The sequence below is a fragment of the Diadema antillarum genome, unplaced genomic scaffold (genome assembly GCF_040938485.1).
Source record: "Diadema antillarum isolate AM-2024a unplaced genomic scaffold, OU_Dant_1.0 seq00000702_RagTag, whole genome shotgun sequence".
Lineage (NCBI taxonomy): Eukaryota > Metazoa > Echinodermata > Echinoidea > Diadematoida > Diadematidae > Diadema > Diadema antillarum.
Genome location: NW_027271607.1, coordinates 340,264 through 358,694, shown reverse-complemented (window position 1 = coordinate 358,694; position 18,431 = coordinate 340,264).

The window sequence follows — 18,431 nt, the reverse complement described above, 5'->3', positions numbered from 1 at the left end:
GTTTTGCTATTAAAAGCAACATGGCGGCGTGTGCACTGAGGGCCTCACGCTCCTTTTATGGGCTCCCATAGAAAACTGTGTTAAATGCAGCATATTCCATGAATCATAAAAAAATAATTGAATCATAGATTTTTTTTTTGATTGAAGCATATGAATGGAAATTTTCTCTGCTTTCAAGCAAACAACATATTTTGGGATGTTTTCCAGCTCTAAAAAAAGTTAAGAGCCTCCATACAAGACTAGTCATCCAGTCACTCTCAAAAACGATGAAAATAGCAAATTACCTCATACATCAATAAAAATTCATTAAAAATACAAAAACCCTGATTCACACAACTTCTTCATAGCCTGCAGAAGCTCCTGTCCTCAAGCAATGTCAAACACTACCAAAGATGGCAATTTTCCACTTGACTGATTTTTAATGATTTCTTTGGTAAAAAATAACATTACCTCATCTTTGTACTGCCTTCCCGGCAGGCAATGCGCGAGTTGAATTAGGAGCGTGAGGCCTATAGAGCAGTCAAGTGCTTCCAAACACTTTTTAAATGCTTTTGTCTTGTAGAGATATTAATTCATATCACAATGATATAAAACTTTCTACATTTCATGCTTGTTTTCAGCAGAGTGGACCCCATCAAGCTACTTAATGCACCATGTACTGAAATCGTATCAATGCACCCTTACTAGCATCATACCTTGGGTTCGGTCAAATTGGATGTAGCCCAAACAGACAATAATTCAATGACATTCATTCAGTCCAATTTGAAGTTTTAAATGCTGGATACCCTGAAAACCTCCCAAAACATCAAAATAATTGTTCATAACACATATCAAGGTAAATATTTAAGTTTAATGAGCAAGAAAGGGAAGTTCAATTTCACTGTTCCATGAAGCATTTGAGCCCACCACCAGGCCATATGATGTACTTTTACAATATAAATCAATATAAAACTCAATATAAGGTAGGGATTAGAGTTCTCAGAGGTTAGTATGAAGGACAGAATGTGATGGGATGGGAAATGGGGGGGGGGGGTTCCAAGACATGCCTACAGAATGGCCCTACATAAGGGCAACAACAGAGAGCATGAGTACAGGTTTTTACATTTAATGTTTTGTGGGGTTAATTAGATGATTGACTGCTTGGATCTGGAGTCAGAATGCAAGTGTTCTTTATTCACTGTTCTCCAGTATTACTATTCCAACACATTTCAGGTATTGTTTACATTTACATCGCTGATATCCTGTGATGATGTGAAGACAAATGACAGGGGGAGCAGAAAGGAAGTGGGAATAGATAGTGGTTGTCAGCTTATCAGAAGACCTCGATGAGAGAAACAAAGCAGAGAAAGATAAGAATTAACTTGATGGTGGAAGGGTGGCGGTGAGATGGATGACTACGGAATGAATGAGACATACTGTTCACTGCTACACCATAGATAGACATAATATTTATTGTACAGACACAATATACACAGAAAACTGTCAGGGTGAGATGGCACTGGATTGGTTGAAAGTTTGTTTGCACTTAAGATAATGAGATTCCTGGTAGACATCAACTTTGAAGCAGCATCTTCTCCAACACCCATCGACCCCCGACCCCCCCCCCCCCCCCCGAAAAAAAGAAGGGGAAAAAACACAAAAAAAAAATGAAAAATGGTGACAGGAAGGAGAAGAGCCTGAAATAATGCAAAGCAGTCTGAAACAAAGCATCATTATCGAAATCATGGTGTTTAAGAAGAGACGTGCTTGTTGGGGGCCTGGTCATGTACCATGGAACAAAGGCCAAACAGTTGAGACTGATGGGGGAAAGCCCACTGTGAAATATGTGCGTCTCACTGAAGAGGACCTGCAACTTACCATAAAACGCGACAAACAAGGCAATTTTCTGCACAATGAAACAGAAACTCCTCCGCATACCACAATGCTTCTTCGACCAAAAGTGAAGGAGGAACTGCAGTATGAAAAAATGATGAAATCTCCTTCAGGAATTGCAGTGGGACATCGAATCCTTGATGTTGAGAAACTGTTGCAAGCCATAAACAACATCCACCGAGAGCACGACGTTGGCAGTCCAAACTGTAAACATCTAGACTGGCAGTTACCCGAAGAGAGAAAAATCATACATGGACTGGCAATAACAGCATCTTTTAGATGCCAGTCGTGTCAATTTGTGAGTACACCACAAAAACTCTACCGGGAAATGGCAAGCAAGGGTCCTGGCCGGAAGAAAGCAGTACCACATATGTCACTCCAAGTGGGGCTGTACCAAACAAACATTAGTGGTACAGCAGTCCGTCGTCTGCTAACTGCACTCAGTACACCGGCACCTGTGATGAGCACACTTCAAAAAAGTTCAAATGAATGTGGAAATGCTATGGTGCAAGCCAACGAAATGGACATAGATGACAAAGAGGAGAAAAGTGAGGGAAGTGATGGAATACAGGGGGATGGAAAGGAACGCTCCTGTTACCATTGCAATTGACCGTCAATACAATACCCCTCTTAGCCATGGCCGCAGAAAAACGCCCTTTCAACCAGCAACACAGGCAAGGGATGTTGTGATAGAAAACGTGACCTCTGACAAGTATGTAGTCGCATACAATCACACAAATAAATTGAGTAGATTTGGACAGAGAATGATCAGAGAAGGGAAAAAACCTACTTGCCCAAACCACCCAAAGTGCACAGCTAACATTCGAATGCAGGATGGAAGTGGTGACGAGCGAAGAGGCGGTGTAATATGCGCACAGCAACTTTTATCAGGTGCCGAGAAGCTATCTGTGAAGCGGGTTGTTACCGATAGTGATGGTCAGTAACGTTTGCCGCAGGTGTATGCAGTGTGATGGAGAGAGAGGCAGGACTTGAAACTGAAGCGAATTTGTGTGTAATCCACCTGAACAGATCGCTTGCCAGAACTCTGTCCAATATTCCACTCAGCCGATGTGCATTTCCAGCAAAGTCAGGGAGGATAAGGCAAAAGCAGCAAAAACATATGGCCGATGATATTGTGCACAGATTCAACGCTGAACTAAAGAGTGCTCTCAGTAAGTCAGGAGATATATCCAACTGTGAAAAACAACTCAGTGCAAGTGTGGAGGCAATTCTGCCATGCTATGTTGGCCAGCATGATCAATGTATGACAAAAAGTATGGTTTGCAGGGGGAAATACAGCTTTCCGTTTCTCTCAAAATCAATGCGACACATGATCAATTTCAACTCTTTGGATCGCAGTAACATAAATGCAGAACTTCAGAAACGCATCACACCAGAAATGCTCAGAAAAACTCGTACAATGTCTTCAACCCAGAAAGCAGAGTCCATGAATTCCGCGTTCCATGTAACAAGTCCCAAGAACACCACAACTTACACCCGAAATGGAGCGGCTCGGGACAGCAGTGCCATTCAACTTACGAATAGTGGGCCGGGGGCAGCACTTCTGAACAGCTCCTCAACTGCAAACGTTCCCTTGGTTGGCGGAGGTCGTCTGAGAAGCCAGCTGAAGGAGATGCAATCACGACGGGACTACTGGCGGAGGCGGTCTCAGCAGGGGTCTACGTCACGAGTGATCCACCGGCAATACAAATACAAACTGTATGAAAGAGAACACAAATGGGACATTGAGAGTGGTTATGAGAAGGGACAGTTGGAGTTCAAGCATATGTCTATATCAAAAGATCATAATTATGACAGACCCATCCCCAAACCTTGAAGTAAAAACAAGGAAAATAAGTCCTAAATCTGACACTGATAATGAAGTGTAAAAGTGTTACTGTAATGCACCTACCCATTTTATTTTTTGATAAAAATGGTTTTGCAGACAAGGATGATTATAATTAGGCTATGTGAGCAAAATTCAAAAGAAAATGAATACCATATTGGGCCAATGTAACAAGATTACACTTGGACCTACTTACCAGAAATTCAAGCGTTGAACAGGCATTCAGGCTGGTGCCCAATGCACCGACCCAGCCCATGGCAGATCTGCCTTTCCTTATTCATTCTATGATGCTCTATTACAATGTGGGAAGGCCTCACACAGAGCCTTTGCCCACAACGATGTGAAGCCTCATCATCCGGGGGCAATTTCCATGATCTCACAATATGGGTTAATGCGCAGCCATTCTATGTGCAGTGCGTACTGATTTTCCCAGGCCTGGAATAATTACATCTATAACGCCGTATCCAGCCTTATTGACTCGGCCTGTAAAAAGCCAGCATACCACTGGATCATCGCCAGCACTCTTGTCCGTCTTTATTTCTAACATTTTGGAATAATGCTTGCACCACTCTTCCTCATTCATATCTAAAATCTTCTTGCTTGTCGCCATAACACAAACCCCTTCCAAACACACTATCGTATAAAAACGTTAATGAACAGACCTGCTGGCTCCCGATCAGATCCAGGACCAGATTCAGGACCACAATATTGTGTATCGACCAACCTGCAACACAGATATATAGATCATTAAATGTCAGTCAATGACTAGACCTATATGACACTTTGAAAACAGATAGTCCTGCTATATTTTTCTGAGAGAATGAGGCTGAGTTTGATGTTGTTGGAATGAAATGCAATGGAGTGAATGTGTAGACCATGAGTGGTGAATAAATGGTGCGTGAACATGAATTCGTACGACAAGGTGAAAATAGATAGTCCTGCTATATTTTTCTGAGAGAATGAGGCTGTGAGTTTGACATTGTTAGAATGAAATGAAATGGAGTGAATGTGTAGACCATGAGTGGTGAATAAATGGCACATAGTTTATGGCTGGTGCGTGAACATGAATGCGTACTACACGGAAACTTCCAACACAAAAACCCACTGTCTGCATGGGACCAAGCACATCCATCACAGTTTTTACACAAACAGATCTCCATTTTCACAGTAAAAGTGAAAATAATGCAGTTACACTGTCATATGGGTGCTAGTTTCGAGGTGTACAAGTAAACTTAAGGATATAGGCCTAAAGTTAGGCCAAAAAAAAAATTGTTGCATTGGCGTAACCCGCCCGACCCTAAAAATTCCGCCGACCCCATGTTTTTTTATTATTTTTTTTGCTATCGATATCAAATATCTTGTTGATTGCGATCGCGATCGCACAAACCCGGAAGTGGAAACGGCTCTGGGGATATCGGATGTACGAGGGAGAGATCTAGCGCCTCGCATAAGCCTTCCTTGATCAGTACGTCATCTGTTTCCAACACGGACTCGTACTCTAACAAGATTTATCCAGTGTATACGTAGCATTCAGACTGCGATGTATTGTGCACAGTTTTGCCATAGGTTTCTTGTGTGGAGAACTTACACGAATCTGTATATGTGGGACTGTAATAGAGATCGCCGTGTGCGATGAAAAGATCGTACATATGGGTCAATTTGCATCTATCTTATCTAAGTCAAAATAGTAAAATATGAAGTGAAAACATTCAGGATAGGGATTTCAACATCTTTAAATTCTGTGAAGGGGTATAATTCCAGTAATATCGGCCTCATAAATGATTTGTAGAATAGATGAACACAGCACATTCGGTGCAGCAGTTGTAACTGTTTACTGAGCTGAGCACGAGTTTTACACGTAAAATGTAGGTAGCAAAAAAAAAAAAAAAAAAAAAAAATCCGCCCGACCGACCCTATTTGAAAATCTCATGTTACGCCAATGCAACAATTTTCTCTCTTTTTTTGCCTTAGGATGAGGGGAAGGCAGGGTGAGGGTAAGGGTGTAAGTTACTAGTAACGTTACTCGGTCTAACGTTAGAGTACTTGAGTTCTACGCTCGCTTAGACTGGGTTTTGAGCCTTGTTCATAATTACTAGACTAGGCAGCTATAGGGGTGAATTTGGGGTTAGAATCTGATTTGGGGCTGAAATCACATCACTTTGGGTTGGCAATGAATTCAACTTTAGGGCTATGGATGGTTAGGGTTAGGGTTACTACCCGTTAGGGTTAAGTTAGGGTTATGGTTTGGGTTTGGGTAGAGTTAGGGTTAGGGTTAGGTTTGGTTTAGGGTTAGGGTTTTTTAACAGTTGGGGTCGGCAATTGATTCAACTTTAGGGCTATAGTTAGGGTTAGGTTAGGGTTAGGGGTTTGGGTTTGGGTTAGGGTTAGGGTTGTTTAGGGTTAGGTTAGGGTTAGGGTTAGGTTAGGGTTAGGGTTAGGTTAGGGTTAGGGTTAGGGTTAGGGTTAGGTTAGGGTTAGGTTAGGGATAGGGTTAGGTTTAGGTTAGGGTTAGAGTTTGGGTTAGGGTTAGGGTTAGGGTTGGGTTTGGTTTAGGGTTAGGGTTATAACAGTTAGGGTTTTTAACAGCGAACAAGTTAGGGTTGACTTAAATTTGGGGTTAGAATCTGATTTGGGGCTGAAATCTAACTGGGTCGGCAATGGATTCAACGTTAGGGATATGGTTAGGGTTTGGGTTTAGTTAGGGTATAGAGTTAACGTTAGGGTACCGTAATCTAATAGCTACACCAACGTTAGGCTATTTTATGGACCACTTTGGGGGTAGAATCTGATTTGGGGCTGAAATATAACTTTAGGTTGGCAATGGATTCAACTTCATGGCTATGGTTACGGCTACCTTAGAAATAGGACTACACTTGTTTACTTGAGGTCTGACTTACCCCAATAGAATATTACAAAGCTAGCAGATACCAAGGCAGCAACGTTGCGCAACCCCAGGAACCTTCCCGTACACTCTGCACGCTGTTTGCTGGCGAGAACATCGCATTCTAGCAGACGACTCTCATGCCCACTGCTCACCAGTCTTGCAGTATAGGCCTCACGCTCCTTTTATGGGCTCCCATAGAAAACTGTGTTAAATGCAGCATATTCCATGAATCATAAAAAAATAATTGAATCATAGATTTTTTTTTTGATTGAAGCATATGAATGGAAATTTTCTCTGCTTTCAAGCAAACAACATATTTTGGGATGTTTTCCAGCTCTAAAAAAAGTTAAGAGCCTCCATACAAGACTAGTCATCCAGTCACTCTCAAAAACGATAAAAATAGCAAATTACCTCATACATCAATAAAAATTCATTAAAAATACAAAAACCCTGATTCACACAACTTCTTCATAGCCTGCAGAAGCTCCTGTCCTCAAGCAATGTCAAACACTACCAAAGATGGCAATTTTCCACTTGACCGATTTTTAATGATTTCTTTGGTAAAAAATAACATTACCTCATCTTTGTACTGCCTTCCCGGCAGGCAATGCGCGAGTTGCATTAGCATGATTAGGAGCGTGAGGCCTGCGGCGTCACATCCGGGGTGCGCGGTAGAGACACCGAGCTCAGCGGGTTGTGAATGGGTGTGATTCTTCTATGTGTAAGAGTTCTGTGGCTGGACCCGTGCTACTTACCTTGTATTAACGTGCATCCTGTGTGACCTGCGTGTCAGGCGCATGGATGGCGAGTGAGGGCTGACAACTCGGTGAATGAATCCCTCCGAAGGAATGTGATTGCGGCAGACGTCTCATAGAATGGCATTATGGAGCTTTATATTTTGACGCGCGGACGTTTGAGACGACGCTTGAGCTGGGAGGTTCTATTCTCCCCTGCGTCGTGCTGAAAAGTAGCCTTAGATTACACTGGGATGCAACGTATAAAACAGTGCCGTATATTAAGAGAGTCTGGCCAACTCGGTTTTCGGCTTATGTGTTTTGAAGCCTGTGATTGGTCAAAAGCTGGTCCCGTGATCTACAGGCGCCATGTCGTTACCAAAGTCAATCACGCGGGCGTGAGCGGAGTTCATACGCAGTGCCCATTGTTGAACATGCGCAGGTACGCGTTAATATTGCTTGCCTTTGGGACATCCCCAATATCAGTCACGGTGCAGTGTCCTTGCCGTTGTCTATTTTATTGAAGTATACGAAAGATATTTTGATATCTTACTGCGATAAACTGAAAATTCGTCATGCCTTTCCTGCGTAGTATGGCGTTGCGCTAACCGACCTGGCTCAAGTGTAATGATGCACCGCTTTCCGACAGATCCAAAACGAAGGAAAGAAGTGGGAAATTAGAGTGTGACGGGAAAACTATATGATTTTTTTTTCTTTGGATTCCTCGCGGTGTCTTTCAGACTATCCAAGTTTTGATTCACATTAAGATTGTATGTCACCGCTATAACGTACGAAGTGTCGCCTGAGGCATTTGTCTGTCCTTCATTCGTAATCAATTTTGTTGAAACCGTTGGCCATGAAACTTGACATGATTGCGTGCATGTGGGAGTGGACGAAGTTTTTTTAGCATATAACATTTGTGTAAACATGCTCAAAGTGAACGGTCAAAATCATAATGGTTAAAATCTTAAAATACTGCCATTTCCCCCATATCTGTATACAATTTCTGAAGGTGAGTACATGTATTTCCAGACGAAACTTACTGCCCGACCGTGATTCTCTTGTGATTTTTTTTTTTTTTTTTTGGGGGGGGGGGGGGGGGTTGGGGTTGGGGGTCATGGGAGGTGGCAAAGGTCAAGGATCGATGTCAGGTAAAATGTTAAAATTCTGCTATCTATTGTTGAAATATTATTACCCAGTTCATCCATACCTTGGAGATTATACCCAATGCACAAACTTAAAACCAAGCGCGGTATTTGCATGCCACCATTACTACACAATGACGCATAGGGAAAGATTTTGGCCATGATGGTCAAAGGTCAAGTGAAAATACTAAAATGACAGTAATTTCCGCAGATTTGTAAAATAACGCTTAAAGCATTGCCATGAAAATAGATTGGTCAACTTACAAGTAAAAAATGCTCAAATTCCTTAATACTTCTCTTTTAAATAAAACTCATCCATTTACACCTATAGTTCAAAGAAAGTAAACACTCGACGCATTAAATTTTGTGACAAATTTTTCTGCCAATTATGTGAAACTGTCGTGTAACATTGTCAAGGCGTACTCTACATCTGCTAAGAACGTAATATGGCGGAGGTATACCGGTCGCCATTTGGACATTTTCATTTTCTAAAACTCATTTCATATCCATTCAATGGTCCTGGTCATAGTTTATATTTGGTACGGATGTCACTGAGGATATCCCTCATGATTATTTTGTTATCCAGGTACTTGTGCTTGTTCAATTGTTCAATTACAGGTCTTTTTTTTTTTGAAATTATTTTTAAACAATTTGAGATCATTTTACATACCATTATATGCACTTGCCGATGACGTTTCATGTTGTATATACATTGTACATAGGTGTATTCCTCTTGAATTAGGGCCTACTTATACTAGTTGTAGGCCTTCATGTCAGTTTATGGTACTAAATAGGATGGTAATTGATGGTTATTTATGTGCGAAACAGTAAAACTGTGAAATTCGTCTATCGTCTGTGCACAGTACAGCTAGAATTGTAAATATATATACATTGTATCATTTTGTTATACAATATTCTTGTTCCCTGGACAACTTGCTAAATATACAATATAGCATAGGGGCCTACAGTCTAGTGAAAGTTTACGACACGACATACTGTGAATTCTTCTTTTATTTATACAGCAAGAATTTATCATATTTATATTCAGGAATTATGTCCTTTAAACAGCTTCCCTATTGTTTATATACCTGTGTGCCTGTGTCTATTTGAATGTGTAAAAATGATTGATTGTTGGCTTTGTTCAACATGGATGGAGTGAATGAATGTCCCTCCCCCAACCTACACCCTTTCTCTCTCTCTCTCTCTCTCTCTCTCCCTCCCTCCCTCTCTCTCTCTATAAAAAAAAGTCCAGCAACACAGTGCCTTGCGCCTTTGGGACGCCTGCGCTAACCCCAAAGCGCACACGCTAAAACCATAAGCGCACTGTACGCTGGGTAACGACATGGCGTTCAATTTATGAGTTGGCCAGACTCTCTTAATATACGGCACTGGTATAAAATATAAAATGGCGCCCCCATTATTATGATCGGTGAATCAAGTAGCCCTCTACGTCGTGAATTGAGTGGACGTAAAAATATCCCAGAACGCGTAGTGAAAACTCAGGCGCGCAAGCTATAAATAGATCGACTTTGATAAGCGATTCTGCGCATGCTCAGACCAGGTTATTGTTTTTCTCTCTCTGCACGTCCCCGTCTCGAAAATCTAAAGCTTCCTACTTTTCTTGGCCGCAGCCGATTCTCAACTAAACAGCAGATAGGCTCATTTTGTTCGCTCCACACCAGCAAAACTGACCAGCTAAACAGATATTGGCAGTCTCGACACCATTCCTTCCCAGTAAAACACTTGTCCCATGCTCGTAAAATGCCCGCAGATGACACGAGTTCGTTTCCGGCGCATGCACTGCATGGGCGTAGATCCACGGGCAAATTTCGTACTTCAAGCTGATTAACTGTCTGTGTATGATGAAGGGACGAAAAAAAAGGAAAAAAAAAAAGAAGAGGATGTAAACCACTATAGCCACAACCATGAAGGGATAATCAGATTATTAGCTTAAATTGAGAATGTTGAAAGACATTCTGTCCATGGTTAATGTGAATTTTCAAAAGTTATTAGACTTGAAAATGAAAAGTGTGCAAAAGATTTTCCGAAATGAAAGAGGGCCTTAAGATGATATGCCTGGTCACATTAGGCCTACTCCACAAAAAAAGGAGAGGTTATAGAAACACCGCTGAAAACACACTTTCCCATAAATTTTATGAACACAGTATTAAGAAATATAATCCAGAAGAAAAACAGCTCTTTCAGAAGATATGGAAGATATGAAGACTTGGTTGACCCCTTTCACTTTTTTTTTCACTTAAAATTAATGGTAATGATCTTTTCTTGGTTTTGTAATGCACTGTCACATATAATATTCATATTTCTGATCCTTATTCAACCAATAATTAATGGTTGACTGATTGATTGATTAATTGATTGATTGACTGATCGATTTGATTTGAGTTTATGTCTGCTTTTAAAATGCATTACAATTAGGAATTAAATTGCAAATAGAAATACAAATATTGAAATATGTAAGAAATGAAAATTAAAGGTTTTACAGGTACGAAATCTAAGTATAACATAATAATACAACTAACGTCATTGTGGACGGGGATAGTTGACTATAGCGGTAGTTATCCGGGAGTAGCTAACTTGTGGGTAATTAATGGGGTGTAGTTATCAGAGGGAGATTGAGTGGGAGTTGTTGACGGGGTAAGGAGTAGGTGCGAGGGACATGAGAGGAAAAATCCCTGAGGATATGTAGCTGGAGTGCCTTCCTTGTAGGCACCGGCTATTCCGTGTTGCCTCCGTACTAATTCCGGGACAATCCATGAAAACATCGGGACGTCCGTATCAGCATTGGCTCCATCCGGCATGAAAAATTCGTGTATTTTGTAAATACAAGCTCATGAAGTCCATTAAATTTGCTCACATCTTCCCCAATCAGTACAGCCAGCAACCCCTCATACTCTCTTCGTATAATGGTCGCACGAAAACCTTCAGTGACCCACATACATTTCCTTGACCTTTTTTTTTTTGTGTGTGTATGTGCGTGTATTTTGATTTGTTTTGTTTTGTTTTGTTTTGCTAAAACCCCTTTTACACTTTCCCGGATTGCTTCACGAATGACCACGGATCGTCATCCGTTGTATTCCGGCATGCAAAATATCGATTTTCCTCTCAATGCCGGCGTGAATACGATGCCAACTGGATGTCTACACGGACAAGTACGGAGTACTGTGGGCAAATTTAATGGACTTCATGAGCTTGTACTTACAAAATACAAGGGGCTTTTGATTTGTTTATGTGATGACGTTCCCGCAAAATGAGAGTTTGCAACAAAGAGATTTGCGTGACGTCGACAAGCCGAGGCATGGCTGCTGTAGATTTTGTGATGTGCTTATTATTAGCGCTGGAGGCATGTTGCCCGAGCATGATAAAGTATCAAAAGCAAACGTAAATTTTATCTGTCAACATTTTTGGGATATCCATGTAAAGACTGCGAAGGAACCCTGTTACATCCGTGCTCTTCCTTGATATGGCCGTGTTAGCCCCGTATCGTTTCCGCTGTGGTCCGCGTTCGTTCCTTGTCTGTCCGTGTAGGCACCGTACTTGTCCTTGTAGCCTCCGTACTTGTCCGTGTAGACATCCAGTTGGCATCGTATTCACGCCGGCATTGAGAGGAAAATCGATATTTTGCATGCCGGAACACCACGGATGACGATCCGTGGTCATCCGTGAAGCAATCCGTGAAAGTGTAAAAGGGGCTTTAGGGAAACCACCCTGTCGGACAACTACAACCAGGGAGGTGCCCTGCTATACGGAAGCAACACGGAGTAGACGGTGCCAACAAGGAAGAGTTCGTATTGATTTTCGTCCGTGATGTCCGGGATGAAAAATAAGCAAGCTTATTTTTTTTTCCTCGGACATGCCGGATGATCAAGGATAATGCCGGATGACTGCCCGGAGTCAACACGGTCATGCCGGAAACAGTACGGATGATCACGAATCGATGATCCGTGGTCATCCGTGATGCGATCCGTGAAAGTGTAAAAGGGGCTTAAGGGTCCATTGTCGTAGGGAGTACCAGACCCAGATGGTGCTTCAATCCGGGGTGCAGTTGTCGAAGGGGTACTTTGCTGGGGGGGGGGGGGGGGGGGGGGGGGTGGGGGGATGTCCGGATTTCCTTCAGAATAGCATAACATAACATCAGCAAAGTATGTCCTTTTAATTACTTTTGTCTTAGTTGTCACTGTTAGCATATCAAAGCATCGGCAAGCATTTTATTGGCTTATAATTCATATCATTATTAATCACTGCTTCCGGGTTACTAATTTCAGGACATACTCATCGGCATAACACCACGATATTATTAGTTCTTCATGAAAACAGACCTCCAAATTACTTCAGCTTAAGTTTATTAGTAATAGTTGGTGATATAATCTCGAAAGCCAAAATTGCATGAGTCATCAGGAATTATTACACAGATTGAGATTGGACATGCCAGTAATTAATGGAAAAATAATCAGAAACATGAGATACTTTTACGCCAAATGTGATGTTGGAAAAAAAAAAATGCACAGTAAATATTGTCAATTAGACTTGCCGAATCATTAAAAATTCGAGTAGGCTTCACGAAAAAAAAAAAGAGAGCGGGACAATCTAACAGAGTAAGATTGAAATTACCCAAAGAAAGGTTTCCTTTTTTTTCTTTTATAAAATAATTATGCATAACAATTCAATAAATTCAAAGTGATGGTTGTTCTTTTTTCACCACTTCTTCCGGTAGGGACCTATTATTTCGAGAAAAAAAAAATCAACAACTTGTGATATAACAATGATATCACCAAAAAAAGGTCACAATTAACTATCTCGGTGACATTAAGCCCAACTCCGTTTGTACCATCTTCCATTTTCTTCTACCTATCATTCAATCACACACACACACACAAACATGATAGAGATTACTTTTTTCCTTTTCCTACCTTGAGTTGGACATAACCGGGATTTTAGGGGCTATTTTTTATCCAGTGAAACCTGGTTCATTTCTTTCTAGGTGCAGGGAATATAATTGCATGTCTCCTTTGTTTTGTGCCAAGGAAGGAGGATAATTTTCGTCACTCAAATCACAGACAAAATGACAATTAAAAGGATAATACGGATCGGTGATTATCCTAAAAAGAAAAAAAAAATGTTAGACACATCTTTGAAAATTTGTCGGAATTCCGATTGATGGGATTTCACCATTGCCAAACCTGCGCAATTACGGATAAGTCAGGATTACACTAACCGCACTATAGAATGACGCGGAAGGTTGCTTTGAAATTACTTGCCAACCATGGTCATTACGTTAGAGTGCCCAACACCCCTTCAATTTCAGATGCATTATGCAATCATTCATCTTAGCCTATCAGCTGGTCAAACGTATCATTCCTTAGCTGTGAACTGTGGATTTCCTTGTGTCTTCCAGTAAGATCGACCTAGTAAAAGTTAACTTTCTTTTTTTATGCATTTTCCCCTCAGGGAACTTCTTAAAGATAAACTCTATCGAAATTGCGCAACAAGGAATTGACGCATGACATCCTCATCCTTTCAACCTTTTCCCTTGTTATTTCAGACCTTATTTAGGACTTTCTTCAGCTTTCGTGATAAGCTCCAATAGGTGCAAGTATAATCAATCATAATTATATCCTTGTCAGAGTCGCATGGTGGGTAACTTAATTCTGAAACACACAAACAGTTTGCAACGTATTTTTTTTTTTGGGGGGGGGGGGATGGATGTCGGAGAAAGCGCGTACGAGGTTCTAGTTCTCTCAGCGTGCTCAGTCGCGCACGGATTGCTACAATTTGCTGAGTTGGTGTCACTTTACATGAGTATTTTGTAATTGTTTCCTTGGCGATTGGACGTGAATAAAGAAGCTCTCTGCTTTTTCAAGAAGCACCTGACACAGACAGATTATACTATATTCAACCGAATTAGCACACACTTGATGACACTCCATGACAGGCCTACTGATTTATTGCAAGCGATTTTACCTACAACTCTGTATTTTACCTTTATTATTTTGACGTTCATTACTTTTCCACTGATACCAAACTTCAGTTTGTCTTCTTGCCTTTTCAAGGAACGGGACCGCCGATCACCGTGGGAAGATAATGGAGACCACGCGGTATGGTAGCCGGCTTCTTCTGATTCTGATGCTGCTCACTTGTCTGCTGTTATCGGTACCTGCGCAGCGGAGCATCTGTGACATATGTACATGTCATTCGGGTTTGCACAGTGTGTCGTGCGAAAGTGTATTCAATGTCCCCGAATGTCCGTCTTGTCTTGGAGGTAATTACACTCCTCGCACATTTGCCGATATTGAAATACACGAAGTTTCTCTCGACTTCTATAAAGAGCTTGAATCGACACAATTTCTCGATCTCAGTCAAAATTCTCTGAGAAATGTTCCGACGGATATGTTCATTGCCATGAGGGAGCTCCATACGTTATCGCTTGCCCGGAACCTGTTTACAGAGATTACTTTTTTCAGCAACAATACCTCGCTTAAGACACTTGAATTGTCGAGAAACGCTATATCGGATGTTGGAAAACACCTGAGACAAGATATTCCAAGCCTTGAGTATGTTTACCTTTCTTATAATCGGATCAAACACTTTACGGCAGATCAGTTTCCAATCAGTCTTCGTTCAATAGACTTGAGTACGAATTTGATTGAAAAGATTGACAAATCGTCTTTCAAAGATCTGTTTCAACTGCAATCAATCGCACTTGGTAAAAACAAACTTCAAGGCATAATTTCTGGAACGTTTTCACTACCATTCTTGAGCATTGTGCGTTTACAAGATAATCGTGTATCCTGGGTCGCATCTGATGCCTTCCCAAGCAGCATGACATATCTATCACTTGTGGGAAATAGATTAACTGAACTCTACTCTGTCCATGGGTTTCCTCACTTGCAATCATTATATGTACCAAGCGTTCGATTCTTCTCTCATGTCTTTGGAAGGCTGAATTATCTGTCTGTTGAAGGAACAAACAAAGAATTCAAAATTGCGTCCACTCTGGAAAACGTCGACACTCTGCTCAATTTTGTTGTTGTGCGTAGTGCAGAAAAACATATTACGTTCACCACCCATTTCTTACTAAAGTTTTTTCTCTGTGTTCTCATCCCAGGTAGAAAGCCTGCACAATGTAACAAGCCTACCATCACTGACACTCATTAGGGTAGCGGACAGCAAACTTACCTTTGTACCTTCTGTTGCTGGACTAAAAATGCTCAGAATCATTGATCTGATAGGCAACAAAATCACATCAGTTCAAGCAACGACTTTTGACAACCTCCCCAGTCTCGAGTATATCGGCCTGGAGGAAAACAGAATATCATCTGTCAGTGGGCAATTTCAGACGCAAAATTTGCAAATTATCAATTTTCATGACAACGTGATATCTTCCACCGACACAGAAATACATTTTCCTCATAGGTTGGAGTTTCTTCATCTTTCCCGAAATAAGTTATGGCGTTGGTTCCCACATGCAATCGATACACTACACCTTCGGGGACTATATCTTTCAGAAAATGAACTGACATTTGTCGATTGGGATAGCTTTGGTGCAGTGTATAGTCTTGAGACGCTGTTTTTGAGATACAACCACATTTCAGCAGTATATGGATTTCCAATATCACCTAATCTGGCGTATATAGACCTTAGCAGCAACCCACTTACCTTTATTGACCCTTCGGCGGTTTTGACTACCCCCAACTTAATTGAACTGATTCTTAAGAACACAAGTATTTCAGTATTTGAAATTGGCCTTCCTGTTTTGATGATATTGGATCTGAGTGAGACCAAGCTCCCAAATATCCCTCAAAATCTTGCTCAACTTTATCCAAAACTTCTTTATTTTGATTTATGCGGAGCAGCGAACTTAAGTGTTGATCTAGCTGCTCTAGAAGCACTATCATTAGACTACATCTGTGTTGGGAGCAGCGAAGGGAACCTAATTTCGCCTAAAACCTTTCATTTCCTCGAACAGGCAGGAATTGTACATTTGTTTCTAAAATCATCCGTGGAGCTCACCTGCAGGGATTTCGCTGTCCTAGCCGCAACACCAAGGGAATCAGTCGGCATCACTAAAGGGACTATAGGAGAATTTAACGAGACTCACTGCGTAATACGTCTGTTAAACCGTCTTTCATTGAGAAAAGTTACAGTCGCCGACAGCTTTTTAATTCAACTTCTAGTAAGCGGTAGTGAAATCATCACCTTTGAAAAACTTACTTTGAAGTCAAAACTTTCATTTCCAGACATGAGTCATGATTTACACGCACCTAGCCTCAAAAGACTAGAGTACACATTGAGCAAATTAAAGAATATCCCATCGATCTTTGCACCGATCGCTTATTCTCTTAAACTTGGGGGAAATTTGGTGAAGGCCTTCGACTGCGACCGACTCTTGTACTTATACCCTCGACTTAATTATCTTGACTTATCCTACAATCGTGTTACTTTTCTGTCTAAGTGTTCCAGGATAGACATAATACACCCACTTCAATCCTTAATACTAAAAGGGAATGAAATCGAATTATTAGGAGATAAGGATGGAAATACAGGTACACATCTCAGCATATTTCCGCACCTTACCTATTTGGACTTAACAAGCAACAATTTACGGTATTTGAATGAGGATATCGTTCCTAGGAGTCGTTGGAACATGCCTTTATTTGATCTCACTCTGAATGCAGAAGATAACCCACTCATTTGTGATTGTAACCATCGATGGCTCCTCAGCCTTAATGACCCTTTGACTTTTCAAAATGGTGTCTGTGCTGCCCCAGCGATAAACGAAGGGCGCCGTGTGTCAGACCTTGTTCAAGAATCTTTTCCTTGTCCACCACTTGTTACGGCTTCGCGGGTGTGCGCCTATACCAATGGCAGTTTCATTGTGTCTGTTACGTGTCCGGTGATATCACAACCAGAACCTAACATCACGTGGTTCTCTTCAAGCCCCCTCCATAGTGATGCATTTTCTACTCACTATACAATGAACCCAGTGAGAAAGATCCCATAGAAATCGATTTATATGATCTGGACGGTCAAGAAATTTTCCTGTCATGTAGGGTAGATAGCATCTACCAATCCATTGTAATAGACATCGCTTTATCCGTAAAAATTTCATCTCAACCCAAAGGAACACATACTTTCCGGAACGAGTCCCTAACTTGCAGAGCATGGCAACGGCTAAATGATGTTACAATGCCCAATGATCTTACCAGTCCCCCCTCAATCATCCAAGTGAGTGGCGCAGGAAGGTCTGGATCTAATCAACCTTATTTCGTTGCAGCTGTGTTATTGTCGACCTTTTTCTTTCCTGTAATAACTGCCAACTTTCGCTGGTGTCATAAAAGATACACTATGTAGAGTTTTAGCCGTTTAGAATACAGGAGAGTTGAGCCAAAAGGAGATATGAGCCACAGGAAGAGTTCAGCCTCCCTTCAAACGTGAACTTAAAGTTCAATGGTGCCAAGCGTTTTGTGCCCTCTGTTGGTAGTGCTTATCAATCATTATTCTCACTGAATCGTAGCACAAGCCAACAGAGGTGGTGGATCACAACAAAGACACAGATCACAAAATGACATCTAATGACAGTAAACGGTGTGTGTTTGTTTGTTTTTCCCTCTTTTTTAGTTTGAGGTATCACCCTTTATGATTCTAACATTAAAGCAATTGGTTAGTCAGTGATTCATGTGTTTTCAGTGTAGTCTTCAATTTGGTAAATTTAATGGATGTTTCATTTGGTGAAGTTCATACTTGTACAAGATTTATTAAAGTGGTCCGCATCTTGAGGAGAGTTGAGTCATGCAATCAGAGGATAGTTTAGCAATGGATCACTCTTCTTTGACTGCATAGTACAGTTCTCTTTAAATTGAGGTAATCATACTTGTAATTGTATATTTGTGACCAGCCACAACAGAAATTTACTGACGACAGGGGTGAGATAA